Source organism: Panicum virgatum, chromosome 4K, assembly GCF_016808335.1.
Source record: "Panicum virgatum strain AP13 chromosome 4K, P.virgatum_v5, whole genome shotgun sequence".
NCBI lineage: Eukaryota > Viridiplantae > Streptophyta > Magnoliopsida > Poales > Poaceae > Panicum > Panicum virgatum.
This window is the reverse complement of record NC_053139.1, coordinates 13189393-13211942: the sequence shown is the minus strand read 5'-3', so window position 1 is coordinate 13211942 and position 22550 is coordinate 13189393. Positions and strand designations below refer to the sequence as shown.

Genomic DNA, 22550 nt, shown 5'->3' with positions numbered 1-22550 from the left:
TAAATTCATCATTTTTATGGTATTTAAGTAAAATTTTGGGGGCACATTTGCATAGCAAAATTTTAAACTTACTTCACAACCATCACAGTCACACAAACAAGACAAGAAGTAAAATAAACTTATGGACAAGACATACATGAACATGATGCTATATTATACTTCAATGATGCTCATGATGACATTACCTAAATTTTAATCATGTTTAAATTTTGGGTCGTGACAAATATTTCTAGTATATCAGTTCTTTGGGACATCCAGCTACCATGTATACTACATTGTAAACTCTGACATAGCTTATAGTCAGGTGCGCGCGTAAATTATTAAACCTTTTCTTAGAAAAAAGGAAAGTTTCCGACCTCTGCAACCACACACAACAATCTTAGCTCTGAAGTTGATCACAAATAATAAGTAAAAGTTTACACCAACTAAAGGAAGTAATTAAAAGCAAATTCTCTTATTGCTTCTCCAACTATTTTTGGCGAAGATATCCAAAGCGATGACCTCTAACGCTTTGCTTGCCAAATGGACAGTCACCCTTGATTCCTCAGGCTATAGTAGGGATGAAAATCGCATCCAATATGCTCCTCTAAATATAACCTGCATTTTTCTCAAAAATCAAGTCATTACGTGTACACTAAATAGCCCAAATAGGAGCAGTAGCCCCTACAAAAAACAATAATCTATCTTTCTTGTTTATGCCATTTAACCAATGTCCAAGCATATGAGATATTGATTCAAGTGGGGTTAACCCACACTACTACATAAAGGGCCTTTGATCCAGCATATTAGTCGTGACTGCTATTGGACCCGGGACCAATGAAGGCTTTAGTCCCAGGTCCAATGGCTTGGGGCCAGCAGAAAGGAAGGAGAGATCTTTTGTCCTAGTTGGTACTACCCTTTAGTCCCAGTTAAAACTACCAACCGGGACTAAAGGTTTCAGTCCCAGATGTAGGTCCAGACCGGGATTAAAAGGGCTCTTTTAGTCCCGGGCGACACTACCACCTGGGACCAAAGCTTTTTTTGTGCAGCCGCCCCAACCCCCAACACCATTTCTCTCTCCCTTCTCTTTATCTTCTCGGATCCTTATCTCTCCATCTTTCTCACCACTCATCCTCTCCGGCTGGCCGGTGCCCCAGTTCGCGGCCAGGCTCGGCGGCTGGCGCACCAGAGCAGCTAGCTTTGGCGGGAGGTGCGGCAAGGCCAGGCGTGGCCAGCTCCGGCGGGAGGTGCGGCTAGGCCTGGCGGGTGGCGGCCTGGCGTGGCTAAATCCGGCGGGAGGCGAGGCCCGGCCCGACGGGCGGCCGCTCGGCATGGCCAGATCTGGCGGGAGGTGCAGCCAAGCCCGGCGGGCGGCGGCTCGGCATGGCTAGGCCCCGGCGGGGGCTGCTCGGCCGGGCCCTGGCAGCGGCGGCGAGGCCAGTCCTGGCAGGGGCGCTCCTTCGGGCCACAGCAGACGGCGGCGCGGGCGGCCTGACCAGACCCCGGTGGGCGGCGGCGTGCGAGACCGAGGCCTGATTTTTTTTATTTTTTTTTCAAATATATGTGTATATATGACAATATATGTGTATATATGACTGGGATTGATTTGTGAATGATTCTTTCGTGTGGTTGTGATTGATTTTATGAATGAATAATTTGTGATTGTAAGTGATTTTATGATTGCAATTTTGGAGAAATATTTGGAATTGGAGAAATTGGTTTGCATGCGTAGATGAGCTGGTCTGCGCGCGCAGACAAGCTGATTTTTTTTTGTGAAAAATCACATTGGTCCCGATTGCATATATCTACCGGGATAAAAGGGTCCGACACAATAGTCCCGGTTGAAAAACCGGGACAAAAGTCAGTTGTCAACCGGGACTATTGTATGATTCTGTAGTAGGGCCAGTAGCTATATAAACAATACGCCAAATAATTTTAGCATGTTGACAATAAAAAATTGGTTCTTAATTGTTTCATTGCAATCGCTGAATTATCCTTGGTTGAAATAACACCTCGCTGGAGATATCAAATGAAAATCTTTATTTTTAGTGGAATCTTGAGCTTCCAAATAAATTTTTTCGAAATGGGGTACCCTGGTTTATTAGAAATCGAACTGTGAAATGATCATGTCTATGTAAGTTCCAGGTAAAAGTATCCCTTTCATTCAAAAGTTGTTTGACTGGAGAGTTTAGCTATTAGGTTGTGCCAAGCAATCAATTTATCCACAACTAGAGCTCTTCGAAAAGAGACATTCAATGGCGTTTGATGTATCACATTCGCCACTGTGTCATGTGGACAATGGACAATATTATATAAGTTGGGGAATTGATCCTTTAGGGGTTTAGTATCAACCCAAGTATCCTCTCAAAATCTAGTTTGTGACCCATCTTTTATCTTGACACTACTAGAAAAGTGCCTTATAGCACCGGTTGGTGTCTTGGTGAAGCCCTTGGGTACCGGTTTTGCCAACTGGTACCCCATAACCGGGGCTAAAGTCTAGGCCTTAGGCACCGGGTAAAAGAACCGGTGCCTAAGGCTCTCGTCATCATAGAAAAATATACGCACGCATGTAGTAGCTGGGATTCGAACCTGTGACCTCCTGTCTCGCGCGCACCTCCTTTACCATCTCACCTACACAGCACTTGTAATGAGAAGAGAGATATTTTCCTTTTAAAGCAACCCGTGAAGGGCCTTATGTACCGGTTGGTAACATACCACCCGGTACCTAAGGCTAGATATAGGTACCGGTTGGTGTTACCAACCGGTACCTATGTCTAGGCTTAGTTACCGGGTGGTAACACCAACAAGTACCTAAGGCTCATTTATAGATTCCATCCACCCCAAAAGTAGGTACCGGTTCATCTTCGTATTAGTACTTTTGGGATGGACCTAAGACATGTTTTCTAGTAGTGTGAAGGTCCTACGTCCCCAGAAAATCTTCCCTGACCTTAAATTTTTATTAAACCTGAATGTACTATATCACGCCCTTCAGATTCATGGGTTCCTAGTCGTAGTTGTGGCACCATCCTTTAATCTTCCATTTAGAGAACATCCCATCGTCGATCAGCCATGAGAAGCCTGCAAAGCCGTGGAAGGCGTGTAATGACCAAATTTCATGTCCATTGTTCACTGCCGGGTTCGCGTCCAAGGGAGACCCCACTCGATTGGCCGCGTCACTCCAACCAATAACGGCTGCTAGAGCTGTCTTCTTCCACATCCTCACGCGCTGCAGCCATCATCATCCAGCGCAGGCCTCACGCCTTGCACGGCTTCTCGCGACGACGCGGCCACAGCCTCCCGGAAGAAACGACGAGCGCTCTCCCCCACGCCCGACGAAAGGGCACCGTGCATCATCGACACCTAACAGCTAGCGTAGAGTACGTGTCTGGGGGAGGATACATTGCTTTGAGATTGTTGCTTGGCTTGTGATCTGTCGATCGAACGGATCGGAGAGTCAGGGTTGTTCACATTTATTGGCACACACAGTACCCAGCAATTCTTCTTCCAGGGCACACAGCGTCTGCCAGCCTGAACTTGTAACGTCTCCGAACACCATCCCCGGCCTCGCTCTCCCCCCTTTCTCTACAATCTCCGATCTCTCCGATCCTCCGGCGATTCAAGGAACAGCAGCCGGCCGGAGCAGGATGGATCACGGATCAGCAAGCAGCTTCAACGCGAAGAGATCCTTCCGATTCACTCGGAAGGAAGTGAAGCAGATGGAGGAGAAGCTGAAGCCGCGCACCACTAGCCGTCCGGACCGCGTCCTCATGAGGGAGCTCGCCTTGAAGTTCAGCGAGTCCCGGGGTCGCGCCGGCACGACGACCCCCGTCACGCCAAAGCAGGTACGTTGTAGTTCTTCGCATCGATTTTTCATGTTCAGGCAGAGATCCCAAATTTCTCAGCAACTCGGTTTCAATCCGATCTGCGCTGGGGAACTTGTGCTGCCCGCATGCAGGTCCTCAACTGGTTTCGCTACCGCCGCTACTACAAGAGCAACAAGAAGGTAGCTGCCACGAAAGCGCCGCCGCCGGCGACGGGGATCCAAGCCGACCAGCAGCGATTCCGAATTCCTCAGCAACTCGTTTTCAATCCGATCTGCGCTGGGGAACTTGTGCCCACGCCGCAGGTGCTCAACTGGTTTCACTACCACTGCTACAACAAGGGCACCAACAAGGTAGCAAGGGAAGCGCCGCCGCCGCCGCCGCCTGCGCAGTGGAGCATGATGGTGTTCCAAGCCGTCCATCAGCCGCTAAGAGAGCTGACAGAGATTGGGCCCGTCCGTCGGCAAGATGCAGGATCCTCGTCCACTGCAGGTTGTAGATCCTAATTACTTACCTGTGATTGATGATGTTTTGTTTCGTGGCATGGTTTGGTGTGTGGAACAGGAACTAGGCCTGTTTATCCATGGTTTTTGCTTGTTGGTTTCTCAAACCACAGACAGGCATTTCAAAGGCTGCTCGATAGATCCATTTCTCTTCCAAATCACCACTTTCTTGGCTAGTTACCCTGCATATGCAAGCACACAGTAGTAGGCATCATCAAGGGTGCGGGGGGCATACTAATTTTTTAAACTTAAAGCTTTCTTTTGCTGATAACATAGCAGTACCATGAGTCGATGACTGCAAGGTTGCCATGGTGAACAGGGGGCCGGGGTGTGCTGTGTGACGCCCCTCGTTATTTATATTTACCAGTATCATATCACGGCCTCCTTCAGGGGGCAGCCACACGACCCCTGAGCCACTGCCAAGCCACCGGTGATGTCCGGAATGACACGGTGAGACACGGCAAAGCTCACGACCAGCTGACCTCACGATCGACCCAATCTGGGAGCATCAACCATCTCTTGCACGGCGTGTCACAACCGAGCAAGGTGCATTCGCATCTTCTCCTCTGTGTTGTTGCGGGGATGATGAAGTTGGACCTCCACACTGGTCTCCAATTCTGCCTCTACCATGGATCTCAGGCTCTCCGATATCGATTCCGCCTCTGATTGCGGCTTCATTGCCAACGTGATTACATGAGCAATGCAACAAGTTGGGACGGGTTGACTGGATTTCATGTTTTTTTCTGCGAGAGGTTTTCTTGGTTTTAATCTGTGTGCAGACCAACCTATTCCCAAGACCAATTGTTGATCTCGTAAACCCACTAGCGCGTCTAAACACGTTGCTATGGTCCAGTTCAGGCTGGGTTGGCGGTTTTCTTGTTTCTATATCGAAACTATGAAAATGGCAATGTAGTACTGCTACTCAATGTCTTTTAGGAGTGCAGCAGATAACCAAGATTTTAAATATCCCACTACAGCCCGCTATAGTTATTTGAGGTAGGTTACAGCTATTTGAACTCGCGTGTAATTTAGCCACTATATATAGTCTCATTAAGCCCGTTATTAACTATTTTTAGAGTCCAGCCACTAATTAAACTCCTTAACCCGCTATTTAGAACCATGAGTATAACCAACCTATTTATATTATTGGGTCATGTCAAATATCTGTGCATTGTTATGCACATGTGTATTGTGCTCCATGTCCTGGTCTATATGTAACTCAGTTTCAACGAATTGATGGTGGGTGTTGATTAATGCTCTATGATTTTATCTGCCGCAGAAAGTTTGTTTCCATTTCAAGCAAAATTGATAGCTAGGATTAGTTCTACGCAGTCTTTTAATTCCATTATACTTTGTTGTTCCATCCTTGCCTATTGCATATATATATTGATATGGATCCATTATTGTTGTCCCGACAACACGCAATATCGAACTTGTGTGCTGCCTTTGCCAATGTTTCCTGATAACTTCTCGGCTTTTTGTTCTTTATGAAATTGGTAATGTTATGATTTTATTCTTGCAACAGATATGCATCGCAAATTAATTAATGACAATGTTTTACCATATGTCCTTTCCTTTACCTTGTTAATTGTTTAGTTCTGTTTGAAAATCAGGGAAGAAGAACAATCCTCTGGTTGGTGATCTGACCAGCTATGAAGCTAAGTCAGCTAGCAATGGTGCATGGTATGGAAAGATACTTGCACTTGTCCTTATCCTTTAATTTTACTTTTTTTACTTCCACCTATTATAAGGTTTTTAATTTTAAGAGTGATGTGGGTGATGGTTGTAGTACACTTCCACTGTGCTTCTGGTTTCTGCATGGGGTCATAGAATTTTATTTAAGGCCTTGTATCTTAATTACAATGTGGGCTCTTAATAATACAATAACAGTACTTATTAATTCATAGATATAGGGCTTTTATGTATTCATCTGCCAAGCAAACTATCAACTCATTAGCTAACCATCGTACCCAGTTGCCATGTTTTTTTGTTATGTGAGTCAAGAAAACCAATCTATTACGTATGTAGATGACATCCAAATTAAAATAATGATTTCTATGTCCTACTGATTTTTTTCAAATGTTTGAGGATATTATATCATAATCAATAGATGTTAAATGCATGAAATAAAGGGGAGGCATAACTTTAGTATAAATTTCTTTCTACCCTTCGGACATTTGGCATGTTGTTGTTCAATTTTTTTTAAAAAAATATTTTTCAATTTTGCCGACTTATATATTGCAGGTATGATGTACATAATTTCCTGTTTCAGAGGTCGGGTGAATCAGGTGACCGGGTAAGGACGTGATTTCCATCAATTTAATTTGCTGTCCCATATATAGTCATCCTACATATATTCACCCTTTCCATTTGTCTATACTGAGAGAACCTCTGAAGATAAATGCAATAATAAGTTACTTGCTCTGTGAAAAGTTATTTTTGACTCCTGTTAATGTTATGGAAATTAAACACCACTAACTATGTACCAAGTTCCCTGATATGACTTTTATATATATTACATATGTCTAAGACTGGAGATATATAGTAAAATCTTAATGAGCTCATGAGACATTGCAACAAATAATATCCGTGTGCTAGAAAGAGGATACAAACTAACAGATTCGACGACGGGCGCTATCAGTATAAGGTTTTTCAGGAGACATTTCACACTGGCAGCATAGTATAGGTCAAGTTATTAGTAAACTAGGTTGAGTTTATTATTTTTGAACAAGCAAAAAATATTTTTCTTCTATCCTGGTTGCTAATATATGGCCTCTAATTTCTTAAATTGTCTCCATGTTACCCACCTCGACTTTCCCACTACAGCAACACTACTTGCAATCAATTATCAGGTCCTAACGATGGTGAAGAACCCCTTACCATATCTTCCATATATAAACCTATATATGTGTGTGCTGGGGAAGAATCCATTGTAGATTTCTCTAAATGATTATTCTACAATAAGATATATCATTATTGGACACTCGAATATTTGTATTTTATAGGTCTCGATTTTTTTTCAAAACTTATTCTATATTACTGGAAAAAGCTGGCACTACCTTTTGTCTACATAAACTTATGTACATTTAGTAACCTACATGTTTTTTATATTCTAACAAATAATATAATACATAGTTTTTATGTGCTTGGATAGCTTTGCAGATATGTCAGTATCATTTTTGCTATATGTTGCATGTTTATGTATTCGTACATGACATTTACTAATTAATTTGACATTCTCTTGCTTAATTTTTCAATTTCAGGAAGTACTGGTCCACTTTTCTGGATTTGGAGCAGAGCAAGCTGAATGGATCAATGCTCGTACATCTTTACGACGTCGTTCTCTTCCATGCAACACCAAATATTGTGGAGCTGTGAAACCTAGGGACATTGTGCTTTGTTATAAGGTATTAGGATCTTAAATGCCTTTTATAGCTGCTATATTCATTAGCATAATAACATGTTGGTTTGTTTTGCATTCAACAAATAAACTTTACTTTCATAATAAGTATATTTCTTGAACTATATGGAGGGTACGTAGTAATGATTTTATTAGCCCCATCCCTTTGAAGCATTGGCCATTATATTAATAGCCTATATAGTTGGTATGCTTGTCAAAAAAGGTTCCCGAAGTTGCTGGAGTCTTTTTAATTTTTCATAATCATGTGGCGTTTAGAATCTTTTTTTTTTGTTAAGTGAGTTAGGGCTTCCCACCTTTGTGTTCATAACTGCAGATTGAAAGGTTGATTATGGAAGGAGTCACGAGTTGGGGGTGCCATTGGATTCATGAGAGGGTTAAGAAATAAGATATAGGGAAAATATAAATTAAAGATTAAACAAAATTTGACTTCATTAGTTTTTCATAGGATTTGAACTACAGTATATATAGTGAAAAATTGGATCTGCATTTATTCTGTCACAGCTTTATTAGAAAAGAATTTCTAAAAAGGTGAAGGCATGAAGTTCTTGATTGAGTATTGTTTCTTATTATGATTACTAATGTAGCCCAGTTCTACCCATCTAATGCTTGTTCTTATTTTCTTGTTCCTCAGTTCTACCCATTACCCTTTTAGTATTCTTATCTCACATGATTATATACTTCTTTTCTGAAATGTTCAGCTAAGTGAACATAGTCGTCTTTATTTTGATGCTCAAGTGGATCGGATAATAAGAAAACCACATGATTCAAGAGCAGCATGTGACTGCAAATTCTTGGTTCGTTATCTGCATGATCGATCTCAGGTACTTCTCCACTTCTAATAATAGTCCATGCACTGATGGCAATTGTAGTAATTTATACGCATTTTTTCTTATGACCATGATTAGTGAGTAATTTCCCTATATCCATTGACAATTAAAATATTCCCTCATGTGCAATAAAAAATTATTTACCCCATGTGCCATTTTGTGGCAAGGAAGATGCATATCTGCCCTCTTTTAGTGCAATTAAGTAAATTTGGCTAGTTCTGTTTATTACCTGCCAATGCACATAATATGACCCTAACGTTGGTCATGCATCTTACTCCTAAAAAGAAGTCATACAACTATTTCAATTGGGAATATGAACATGGATTCTTGAACTAGCTAAAACATTTTAATATTCAACCTCTATGTGTTTATGAACCAAATGCACTGAATGTTAAGGACTCAATAATGCTAAATCTACAACACAAGCAACTGAATTGCTAAATTTACCCATATTTCCCTTTAGTAAATCTAAAGCCACACTGCATCCTTAAGCTTATGTACTATTCTTTGTTTGAGACTAAAGATTCCTTTCATTTTGTAGGAATGTGTTTCACTAAGAAAGTTGTGCCTTCGACCAGAAAAGCTTCAAGCTTGGCTTGAGCTACAGAAGGAAACAAATAGCTGAGCAACTCAGTAAATGATGGTGGCATCAAGCAGTTGAAGGCTATCTTATAAATTTATATTTTTTTCAATTCCAGATATATTTATCACACTGTATATGCTTTGTTTATCACATGGTGGTATGGTACCTTCGTTGCTTCCGTTCAGAAGGGTCATCAATATGAATTAACTGTGTTAAGAGGTATTAATTTTACTATTGTGAAATAGGCGTTCATTCACTGCCGGTTTTAGAACCGGTAGTGGAAACAGATAGAAATAGCCCGCTCGAGGGGGCATCACGCACCACAAAGTGATCTACCGTCACTCCACTGCGATCTTTTGCCATTTTACCGGTTCAAACAACTGGCTTCGTTGGTTTACCATGAGTAACACTGCCACTTTGATTTTACTGCCATTTTGATCTTTTAATCCATTTAGTTTTTTTTTCCTTCTCTAGCCATGTGGATTGACCACGTACGTTGCCCCTTATCCTTTACCTAAACCAAACTGAGAGCTTTCCTGTTTCTCCCGACGAGGCTCATGGAGCTTAAGAGAAGAAGACGGCTTCATCGCCGCATGCCCTCATCCCCATGGCGTGCCGCCGTGCCGGCCTCGCCTGCCCTCAATGCCGATGAAGAACGGAGCTCCTTAGGCGCGGCAGCCGCGTATACGTAGCTCGTCCACGGCCATCATGCACTAGTTGGCATGGTCGTCCCGCGTTGGGCATATGACTTTTGTGGCTGCTTTTAGGCTGTGTGGTGCTCTTGGTCGAGTAGATTTCAATCTTTAAAAATTATAATTTTCATATATGGTGTGCGATGGAAAATCACACTTCATATAGAGTAGCCCCCGAGCTTTAAGTTGAATTGAAGAGTCAGGCTGAGGGTTGAATATTGAACTTGAATCTTCTTTCCTTTGTCATCCAAATATCTTTGAAACACAAATCGTTGATGACACATATCCTATAGCCTCAGCTTTGAATCCAAATCCCAAATTAGGGGAAAAAAAGATCTGAAAGAACGTAGCATGCATTCCAGAATCATTTTCGCCTTTAATCTTCACATAGCCATCTTCCAAGTAGTTTTACAGCATGCAGACACTACTACAAAAGTTCATTTACTGCGACCTTTTCAAAAGGCTTCGAAGCCGGGTGGGCTGCCAGCCCACCTTAGTTAACTAGTGCCGGGCTGCCGCCTGTACAACCGCCTCGTTAAATGATTCGATTAACCGTGATGATGCCTCGGAGGTGGTTAGCTTGCCCGCCTCAGAAAAGTCATTTTGCCCGCCTCCAATAAGATTTCTGTAGTAGTCAGACCGTGACATTCCGTATTTTTACGGAATGTTTTATACTCCAAAATTTAGGATTCTCAAAAACTTTTGATGTGGAAGTGTCTTTAGCCAGAAAAACCTAAGATTAAAATGCTCTCTCTCTCTCTCTCTCTCTCTCTCTCTCTCTCTCTCTCTCTCAAGGTCCTAGAAAAATAAAATCAAATTTAAAAATAAGGACTTGAATGTTAGTGTGAACCATTCGGATTTTATTTGCAGTTACTGCTCTACCTTGTTTAAATTTATTGAATGGTTTTTGTTTGAATTTGTGTGGCATTTAATATGAATAGGCCATTCAAATTAAATATAAAATCTAACAAAACCCTAAACTGACCTAGGCCCAAACCCACCTAACTCCCATCAGCCTGGTCTGCTAACCCCAGCCTGACACCGTGCATGCGCGCACACGGCCCAGGCCAGTCCACAGCCCAACGCCAGCCCACCCCGGTCTCCCTGACCCATACACTGCCTCACAAAAAACAAGCGAGACCTGGTTCTCACTTTCTTTCCCAACCACTCCGCCGCTCGTCGCCCGCGTCATCATGGCGTTCGCACGTGTCGCGACACGCCGCCCCCAATAGCCTCGCCCCGCGCCACGATGCCCGCCGCATCTCGCGTCACGCCTCCTAGATAGCGCGTGCGCAAACCCTAGGCACCGAGCCGCTATATGCACGCCACGCTGCCTTGTGTTGTGGCCGTCTCGTCGACGTCGTGCTTAGCATCCGGGCCCACCGTGACCCTTGCCGTGCCACCTATAAAGCTCCATTCAACCACACCCTATACCCTAGACCGCCTATGGGGAATTTTCCCCTTTCTGTCGCCGCCGCTGAGCAGTGAAGGGATGAGGAGGAGAAGGAAGCCTGAGGAGGAGGAGGACACCGACTACTGCGCTGACATAGCTGTACGGCATAGCTGCCACTGACATAGCTGCATGGCATGGCACGGCCACAATGTTCACCTACTCCGCCTCACCACTGCTCTGAGCACCCCGACTGCGAACCCGAACAGTGAACGCCGCCGTCCGTTCTCGTCATCCCTTCTCCTACTGGCCATGGCTGATGAGCCTTCACTAGTGAGCCATAGAACCATCCTACCCCGTTGTTTGTGCTTGTAGGGACCTGTCATCGCACCACCACGAAACCCGCTCACCGCCATCGCCTTTTACCCTCTCCTCTCACCGTGCGTGCCCGAATGTCGCTGCTTCGCACGCGACACGATCGTGCATGGCCTTGGGATGTTGAGAACCCGTGCGTGAGCGCGAAGCCCCTGGTTCCTACCCAAGGACAAGTGCTTGCTCGTGCCTCGCCGAACTCGTGCGGCTCTGCCGCCACCACCATGGCCCTACCACGTGTGCACCAAAACCACATTGCAAGGCCTAAAGGCCATGCCTTTAGGCTGGGCAGTGCTGCCCAGCCTCGCCTCGCCACCGCCATCGCTAGTGTTCGTGCTCACACCATGACGTTGCGTTCGTGGTGTGGCGAGCCCTTTGGGGCCGTTGCTCGAGCGCCTAGCACGCGCACACACATAGATGCTAGACATACACGCGCACGCGCGCGTTTTATTGACCGCTCTATGGATGACATGTGGGACCAGGCTATTAGTGTGAGGAGAAAAAACCTGCCCGTGGGACCAATCTGTTTGTTGAAGAGAAGGAGGAGAGCCAAGGTGGGCCATAGTTCGGCCAAGCACCATCGATCCTGCCTGTTTAGCCAAACTCGAGCCCGAGTCAGCCAAACTAGCTAGTCTTCCTTTGAGCCTAGTGATTGTGCAACCTTTTTCTCTTTCTTTTTCTGTTAAAATCAGGCTGACATGTGGGTCCCACCTATTGGTGAGACCAGCCACTAACATATCAGCACAGCTCGACCCTAGGATGATGTCATAACGACATGATGCTGATATTAGCATGACACGTGGCATGCCCAGAGTCTGCCTGTGTATTTTTGTTTTTCCAAAAACCATTTAATGTTTCCAGAAATACTTATAAGCTTAGAAAATTCATAATAAATCGATCTCAGACCTCCGAAAATTATGAAATCAGTTTTATAATTCTTCTAATATCATGATCTATCCATTAGAGTAGCTTTTGCTGTGATTGGGATCTTATTTGGATACATTTGTGCATTTTTGCACTTTGGCCCCTATACTTATTCGTAATTACGAATAGGACTAGATGCTGAGGAGCTGACTAGAGGCTAGAACTACCCGGAGACCCAGGAGTACTACGAGGAACCACCAGGTTTATGCCCATCTATGTTTGAATTCCCATTATGCATTGCTTGCTAGTATTGCTTATGCTTTATTATTGTTAATGAGATGAACCTGCATGCCCCCTGTATGCCTAGATTCCTTGATCACCTATTATACTTGGAACACTTGAGATGCCTTGCGCTTCTTGCATGTGTATGTGCTGAATATGTTGATGATAGTCTTGGCGTGAGTGGAGAACCGCACATGAGGAGTTGGTGGATAGAGATTTCTTGCACGGGGGGGGGGGGGAATTAACCTGATCCTCAGTGTAGCAGAACCGCCCAAATTAAACCGGATTAAGTATGCTAACTATCATCTTAATAGTTAATTAGGTTACCACACACTTAAAATGGTGTAATCAGGTCGTCTATCGGGTTAAGGATCGAAAACACTGGAAGTCTCGCACGAAGACGAGCACAGATGAGTACAAGCAGACAAAAGTTCTCAAAGTTAATTTACAATGGGAGTTTTACAAACAAGTTTACGTAAAATATCAGAGTTCAAAATGCAGTGGAAATTAAATAGAAGTTTAGTTTAGAAAAACAACAATAACTACGATGACGTGAGGACGTCACATCGAGCCCACCGATGTGAATCCTGGTTAGCTCCAACCAGCAGCAGTTACCTGAAAATAGGGTGACAACAAACTCTGAGTATATTAATACTCAGCAAGGCTTACCCGACATGGGCATACTTAGCCCACTATCTAGACATGCAAGCTTTTTGACTCTGGAGTTTATTTTTGCTGGAAAGCGACTAATAATGGATCCTTACTTTCAATATTTTAGCTCAAGTTTAATGTACAAATATCAACTAGGTTTGAATAAACATCTAGAGCAAACATGACATATCACATTATATTTTTCAAGAGTATCATATACATATCTCATCACATTGCCATTCTCATTCCATTTTTTACTACGATGTGACAAAGAGATCAAGGCTCTCATAACCGCGAGTCATGACGAATCGATCTGATTTAACCTTGTAAGGTGGACCTAACTCACACGACACATGCAAACCACGCCGGGCCACACGCGACAGCTGTTCCCATCATTACCATGACATCTGAACTTCGCCTGCTAAAACCTAGGTGAAGGGCCCCTCACGGTGAACTCCCGGAGAACCCGGAGGCGATATCCAATCCAACACCCGCCATCATTCCACACCCAGCGTAGCAGGACGAAATTCAAAGTATCATCGTAAAGCGGTACACAGTTTACCGGTTTCGACTACCTCCTACTTCCGGTATGTGGTTAGTACTGTTCTATCCTCGATCAACACAGCCAACAACGGTACGGTCCTCAATCAACACAGGCGGAGGCTTACTTTCCATTCATTTCATACTTTTCACCAAACTCATCTCCACCTGGTCTCCATTTATCTTTCCTCATTGATTCATTCTCAAGTAACTTTGCCAGAAGTAACAAGGTCCTATATCTCGCGAGTGACAGGAATCACTCGACTTTTACCGAATCCTAATTAAGCATGGCAATACTAACGACCTATACACTAGTAGATTCACTGAGAAAACCTAGGGATCATGCATCTATGGTTTCATTCAACTCCTAGAAAACTTAATGCACAAATACATAAATAATCATTGAATACTCAAATTAGGGGTTATGCTCCGGGGCTTGCCTAAGAGTAACACTAAGTCAGTGTTAGTTAGATGATACTCGCTTGGGGAGCATCGGCCTTCGGTCATGCCCATCGGGATCCATCCGTCCATCTTCTAGATGCGTCCACCAGTACACCATCTTCTGGCTCGGCTCCAACTTTATCTTTTAGTTCCATGCATCGCGCATCTAGCGTACCTAGATGAGATGCAATGATCCAAGTGCATGAAGTTAAGAAAAACACCACATGATGCATTTAAAAGGCATACAAAGCAAGCATAGGGTCACATGAAAAGACACAAGCACCTGAAGTTGGCTAGATAAACATCCCACAAGCGTACCATAAAAAGATAGCAAGCACATCAAACATGGCACACAGATTCAATTGCTTAATCTACTACAAGACATTTAATTTTCAAGAACCAATTAGCTAAACATCACACAGCCAGCAGGTTGCATATATAAATAAAGTGTTTCACTTCCAAAAGCATTACTAAACTTATTTAGAAAAGCCAAGCAACGCTATAAAGCAAGAACGATTAACTAGAGACTTTATTTAGCTAACAAGCGAGCATAAGCAAGGTATATAAAAACAAACCACATTCTGGTCCTACGAGAATGAAAACAGGTTACAAACTGAAACAAGTAACTTGCTAGGATTATTCATGCCGAAAAGAGTTCACCTAGCAACAACACCAAAAAGGAAAAACTAAACTAGAAACTAAACATTTGCAAAAACATAACTTATAGCCATGATCTAGTAACAAAATTTTATCATCATGGCAAGCTATTAATAAGGCATGCAACAATATTTTGCCAACATTTATTGATAACAAAAAGTATTTGTTTTGGCCTTAACAAGACAAACTGAACAAAGATAGATTTACAAACATGCACATAGTTTCTGGGCACTAAATTTTTACAGTGAACTAAACATGCAAGGAGTAAGCTATTGCATAAATTTCATGATTTTTGGACTTCCAGAACTGCAGATACTAATTAAACAAGATAAAAACAAACAATAACCATACAACAACAACAACATAGCTTTTTTTCCCAAGCAAGTTGGGGTAGGCTAGAGATGAAACCCGAAAGAAATAAGTTCAAAGTTCAGGCACATTGATAGCTAGTCTCCAAGCGCTCCTATCCAAAGCTATCTCTTTAGAGATATTCCAATCCTTAAGGTCTCTCTTAACCGACTCATCCCACGTCAGTTTTGATCTACCTCTACCCCTCTTTACATTATCGACCCGCTCAAGAACCCCATTACGCACCGGCGCCTCAGGAGGCCTTCGTTGGACATGTCCAAACCATCTCAGCCGATGCTGGATAAGTTTCTCCTCAATTGGTGCCACCCCGACCCTATCCCGAATAACTTCGTTCTGGACTCTATCCCTCCTTGTGTGCCCGCAAAACCACCGCGCAACATCCGCATCTCTGCTACACTCAGTTGCTGGACATGTTGCCTTTTTGTAGGCCAACATTCAGCACTGTATAACATCGCCGGACGAATTGCTGTCCTATAGAATTTGCTTTTTAGCTTTTGTGGCACCCTCTTGTCACAAAGGATGCCAGAAGCTTGCCGCCATTTCAACCAGCCAGCTGAAATTCTATGCCTAACATCTTCATCAATGTCACCATACTTTTGTAGCACCGATCCTAAATACCAAAAAGTATCCTTCTGGACCACCACTTACGCATAGCTGACGGGTTACTAAGAAAGGTGACGGTGCTCAACGGAGGCCCGTCACCTTCTACTTACGCATAGCTGACGGGTTATGATAAAGGCCCGTCACCTGAAATGGACAAAGGTGACGGGATAAGTCCTCATACGGAGGGCCTGGTCACTAAAAAAGTGATGATTGTCTATTGACATCCGTCACCATTTTGACACAGAGGTGACGGGAAAACACCCGTCACCCTTCTATTCTAAACAGTGACGATGTAGGAGTGACGGGCGCGATGCCCGTCACCATAGGGAGATGACGCCCGTCACTATAGCACTTTTCCTAGATAGTGACACAAAACACACATCACACGCAATCTATTTTTTGTTATTATTTTCTTATCCCCCAATTCTATCATTACCATAGCAGTATTGTTATCTTAGATGAATATATACTTTCTTTTTCTAAAATGTTCATCTATGTGAACATTGTAGTCTCTATTTTGATGCCAAAGTGGATCATGTTATAAGGAATGTGCATGATGAAAGAGTAGCAAGTGTCTGTACATTCTTGGTTCATTATGTGCATACTTGATCTATGGTACAAATCCACTTCTATTTTTTCTGATGTGCACCAACAATTATAACATTTCCTTATGTGCAAAAAAATTAAGTCCCCTATGCACCACTAGTTGAAATTTTGCTTTCCGTCTATATGATACTTCTGGTAGTCACAAGCACACATACGCTTGCTCGCACCCACCCACCCACACACATAGAACACACAACACACATCACACAAAATCTATTTTTTGGTTTTGTTTTCTTATTCCCCAATTCTATCCATTACCCTTGCACTTATCTCACATGAATATTTTCTTATTCCCCAATTCTATCCATTAACCTTGCAGTTATCTCACATGAATATATACTTCATTTTCTAAAATGTTCAGCTAAGTGAACATATGTTGGCATTTCTTAACTCGCTACCGGGTTTGCGAAGACCTCGGCAACGGCCTCAGAAATGGCTATTCGCGGTCCTTAGTGCAATCACTAGAAATGAGGGCGCCGACCCATCCTAGCAACTACACCCAAGGGGTGCCACTCTTGTGGTATAATCTATACGATTATAGATGGATCCGCAAGTGCACGGATATACCGTTGTAGCATTTCACTCGGAGAGTGAGGGTATCATTATTTATTTGTTCCCAAAGGATGGTAGTGGCAAAGGTACTGTCCTTAACATTAACCATGACATTGTGCCTCAAATAATATGCAAAACTCTAACAGGGGTAAGTCCTGGTAAAGAAATAAGCAAGGGTAATGCGACACATCACACAACCACACTCCAAGAGGAAGGAATAAAAGAGAGAAATGACAAAACAAAGGACTAATCTACCCTACGTTAAGTCAGCTAGAGCTTAGGCTAGGTTAGGTGTTCTAGTGCTTCTATCCAAAGCTGGGGTCATGTTAGGACATGGTTAGGACTACAGGTGCCAGGAAAATGGGATAGCGGGGAGAAGGTCCCGCAATGGAGTACATCCAGTCCCGTTATCTCTTTGCATGAACTCCTACACCGAACCCGAACGTCGGGGAATACGCTAAACGCAACACAGCTGTTATGCCAGACGGACAGGGCTGTCACCACCTGCCGTCTACCCTAGTCACACCGTGGAGCACGATCATATTCGAAGGATCCCGCATACCCGAGCACCACGCTCGTGCATGAAGTCACTATCCTAGCGTCCCCGGGTCTCCCACCCTCCGGATGGCAAGTAAAACGTTAGAGCAAGCCCTATAGCACAACAAACCCCTATCCGTACCCGGATTATCTGGCCTAACCAAGACCTTAGCATAACTCATGAACGAACTTAGCATGGATTGATAAACTATCGAGATAGCAAAGCAACCATGGCATAACTCTATATTATGAATAGAAGTCTGACAAGTTGAATACAAAGCCATATCGGGAGCCGAGGATTGCTCAACGACCCCGATGACGACTTTCTTCGCTAAAGAGAACTAGCCTAGCTCCACTACCTAGCTAAGAGAGCAAGAGAGAGGAGAGCCTTCTTGGAATGAGTGGAATGAAGTGTGTGTGTGTGTGTGTGTGTGTGTGTGTGTGTGTGTGTGTGTGTGTGTGTGTGTGTGTTGAGGGGGGTGGAGAGAGGCCCTATTTATAGCTCTAGAGGTCGGTTCCCGCCAAAAGCACATATGGAAGGTGATCAGGTGCCTTGGCCGTTACTCCTCCCCGAGATGCACCTGGATGTCTTGCAGGCCAGGTTCGGCCAAACCCCTGGTTCGACCGACCCCACCTGTCAGCCTTTTGATCCTATCTTTTGCTGGCTGGCTGATACATGGAATCTTATCCTTATCCTCCAGTGCATCTTGCGTGGAGCCCCCGTTTCCTCTGTCAAGTGGGCCCTCTTTATAAGGGTGTGACGCTGGATACGATCATCTGTGTAGTTGTGTGGCGTCTGCTGCGTGTTTTCATCTTATTCTACTCTTTCTCATCTAAAATGTACAAAACTCGAAAATAACTGTGGAGCAAGGTTAGTGATACAAATATGTGAGTAAGGCGTATAGTTTTCCTTTATTATTGAGTCTAGTTGACGGTCGGATTTGGCACTTAAGGACCATCAACAACATAGTGGTCACTATTTTTATGCTGAAGTGGATCGTATTATAAGGAAAAAACATGATTCAAGAGCAGCTTGTCTCTGCAGATTCTTGGTTCATTATGTACATGATCAATCTAAGGTACATATCCAATTCTAAATTTTTTGCATTGACAATTATATCTTTTCCTTATATGCAATAAATTTTTTCCCCTTGTGTTCCCATAGTTGAAATTTTGCTCTCTCTCTCTCTCTATGCCACTTCCTGTAGTCACACACACGCACACACACATACGCATGCTTGCTATGATTGATAAGCATCTGTCGAGGTACATGCAGGTGGAGAGTGCCGGTGCCGACAAACCGGGCACCTCCTTGACTTCCCCTCACTCTCTCCCTATTTTTTAAGCTCTACCTAGGTAGCACTGAGCCCCTAAGGAGAACCTTCAAGCTCAGAAGTGAGAATGAAGAGTGTGTAATGGTGTATCTCATTTGAAGCCCACCCTCTAGTATTTATAGATGGGAACATGGGTGCTTTGGTCAGCAAGGAAGCTTGACCCACCCAAAAGGCCAAAACCGCCTTCTAGAGATCACTAGGAGGCGCCACGTGGAAGATAGAGAGCATGGGTGCCAAGATCAGTTTAGCCGACCTACCCTTGGCCCCAACCGACTTCAATCTTCTCTGGGTGACTGATATGTGGGCCTATATGTCCGTGGTTGGTGCCCCGATAGTTATAGGTCACTTAACCTCCTCTGGTGGGCCCATGAATCCTCGTCCTTACGCCTGATTCGTAAGGTACTGCCATTGATTGGGAGTCTGTTTCCTTCCTTTCGAGTTGTGTTTCCTATTCATTTCTAAGGATAAGTGACCTACATACAAATATTTACCTTTTATGTGTTTATACAGGAGTTGACGGTATAGATTTGGCACTTAAGAGTCATCAACAATGGCCTAGTAGTGGGTTGGACCCTGGAGGCTGAACAATGCACACTGATTGTTCGGGTTTTGTAGCTTGGACCCTGGAGTTTGTTTTGTTACCAGCGTTTTTGCACAAATTGCAACATAGCAATATTTTCCAAGGGACATGTGGAATTTTCATTATTTTGGAGAATATGCAAGCATGAGATGTTAGTTCTCAAGATTTTAGGCTCAAAATAATGCTCAAAATGGGTCTGTATCGAGCGCGGCATATTTTACCCACAAATCATGTCTCCCTTGATGCTCGAGGAAGCTAGCCTCTTAAACACTTCCGAGGTGAGTGGCTAGGATTCACTATGAGGCCTTTACAATGACTCCCTAACAAGTAGTAGTCCACTAAGGATTCAGCCGTTAGGTGAGTGTATCTCTCCCAAGGCGTGACAAAAACGAAACAAATGCATACACCCTTGGAAGGTAGAGTACCCCTCTTGAACCTAATCCCCGCTCTTACACCTTTCGGTAAGCTACTAACAAGCTAGAGACATCTAATTATTAGCCAAGACCGGAGCCATATAGTTCTTGTGGTTGCACTATTTTCCGGGTCAAGCATAGAAATGTTGACCCTTATTAGTCTGCCCACAATGAAAATGAGTGCTCAAACTTGACATATTTGAGCTGTTGTATATTCATGCCTCCATCTTACTCTCTCGCTACATAGTCACTACATTATTGAGAAACAAAGTGCTTGACTGATAGGTGGCCATTATAGGGCTGGCGGAAAAGCTCGAGGCTCGTGAGCTGGCTTGATTGATTCATAGATTCGGCTCAATTCAACTCAGTTGGACTTCTCAAACGAATCGAGCCAAGCCTTGATTATAGTTTAGCTCGTTTTCTTATCGAGAAAGCTTGGATTGCTCATGAGCTATTTGATTGGCACATTACGCTCAAATAATATTACATCATTACTAAACTTATTTTGTTAATATATTTGCATTATTATCATTGTTTGGTTAAAATAAACTTGTCATGCAACTTATAAGTTACATATATATGGAACTAATTAACTCTATTTGAGTCTCCAAACGTTTATTTTATTACAACTTATTGACTTGTGTCATTTATTTCCATCATATCATCATGAACTACTGACCAAAGTCAACAAGGAAGATCCCTACATACTCCTTCCGTCCCAAAAAATAATTTATTCTAGGAAGTTTATGATAAACTAGCATAGATGCACATGCAGTATGCACGTGATTTAAAAAATCTAATTAGCCTTAAACGTGTCCCTATTTCTACTATTAAGACTAACAAGAATGGACACGAATTACAATCAATTCAGTTATACTTTATATTGCATCAAATAGTTATACGGTTCCGGATGAGCAAACAAAAATTCAGACCGCCACCCTCCACACCTTTCGGCCGCTTTACGCAGCACCTTTTTAATCCCTTGCGTGCCCCCCGCTTCCCATCCCCCCAAAGCAAGTTTTAGTATGGATTGACGGTGATATATTGCACAAATCAAACAGTAAGCATAAAGCTTAGCATTCTATTTTAGCGATATGCAACTGATACATGTTTGATAGGTTTTATTGATACGGATGAAAATAGATGGAAAAGTCATGCTTGTATTTCTATATTATTCCACCTATTTTTGTATTTATGGAATAATACTAAAATAAGATGGACAACCAGTGGGGCTTCTATTTTGGTGAATGGCAAATATTTATTATTAAATACATTAATAATAATTGTAGTGCTGGTTGATGCTATGACCCTGCATGCAACGTCCAGAACAAACCTCTTGCTCGGCATGGCCAGTGTGCTTGACACCTTCCGGATCACGCAGTTGGTGTCTGGATTGTGCGCCACACGCTCCATGTGTGCGGCCTCCATGCGAGCAATGGAAGCATTCTTAGCCAGCTGCCGTGATGTCCTCCCGATCGAGGAAGGTTTGGACGGCGCCATTGCAGACTGACACGGCCAGATCCTGGAACTTGGCCTCGTGCTTTGGGTCGGAGAGGCCAGCGAGCGAGCAGCTGGTCGTTGGTGCGCACAGCAGCTGTGCGGCGACAGCGGGGCCGAAGATGACTTGGACGAGGTCCGCGGCGGCCTCGTTGCCCGCGGCGCTGCAGAGCGCAGCCAACCACCGTTGCTCCGCGCGGTCGCCGGCCTCGGTAAGCAGTCGGTGCGGGTGTTACAGGAGGACATAAGATGAGGTTCCTGACGAAGCTTCCGACGACAGCGGAGGCGAACCCGGCACCTTCGGGGGGGAGGAGGCGGTCCAAGATCCGATCTGGAGCGGGGTTTTGAGGTTTTGACGCTGCTGTTGACGAAATTGGTGCTGATGAGAGGAGATGGCGCGGAGGACGCCGAAGCCAAGGGACTCGCAGAGGGAAGATGAAGACGCGGCAGAAGAGATGGGTTTGGAGGCCGAGAGCTTGGAGAGCTGAAGCAGTCTCTGTCTCCGTGGGACTTGGTCGGGGAGCGGATGAATTCGGCGTGTGGTCGGAACCAACTGGGAGACAGCGTTGGCGAGGGAGAGAACGGCGACGATACAGCAGTGGTGAGCCGGGTACGTGGGCGGGTATGGTGCGGGTGAGTGAGAAAAAAATTACTTTTTGGCAGAAATGCTCCTCAATATGATTTTTATGGGTCTCCACCCCCTCCCATCTCCCTCGGCCCTGACAGGTGGGTCCGGCATGAGGGGTACGGTGGCCCCATTTTGGGTAAAAAAAATTTCAATTATTTTCGATCTTTATAGTATAGATTAAGAGAAATAAAATAATTAGACAAAATTTGAATCATGCAATGACTTATTTTTCGAATTAGGGGAGTGCTTTTATATTATTTTTTCTAATTTAATCTGGACTCTCTTTAATTCGCTCTCATAACTGAAGTCGAAACATAACACATGATGCTCTCTTTTTTTCCTCAAGTACTCTAACCACTAGGCTGTTGGTCTTTTCGCTATCGTAATAAACTATACTACTTTTAAATA

General features: G+C 43.8%; 1 pseudogene; it reads right to left on the bottom strand.

The window, feature by feature from the left end:
- Positions 1-9104: 9104 nt before the first annotated feature.
- LOC120701913 lies at positions 9105-22142 on the bottom strand (annotated as a pseudogene).
- Positions 22143-22550: the final 408 nt, after the last annotated feature.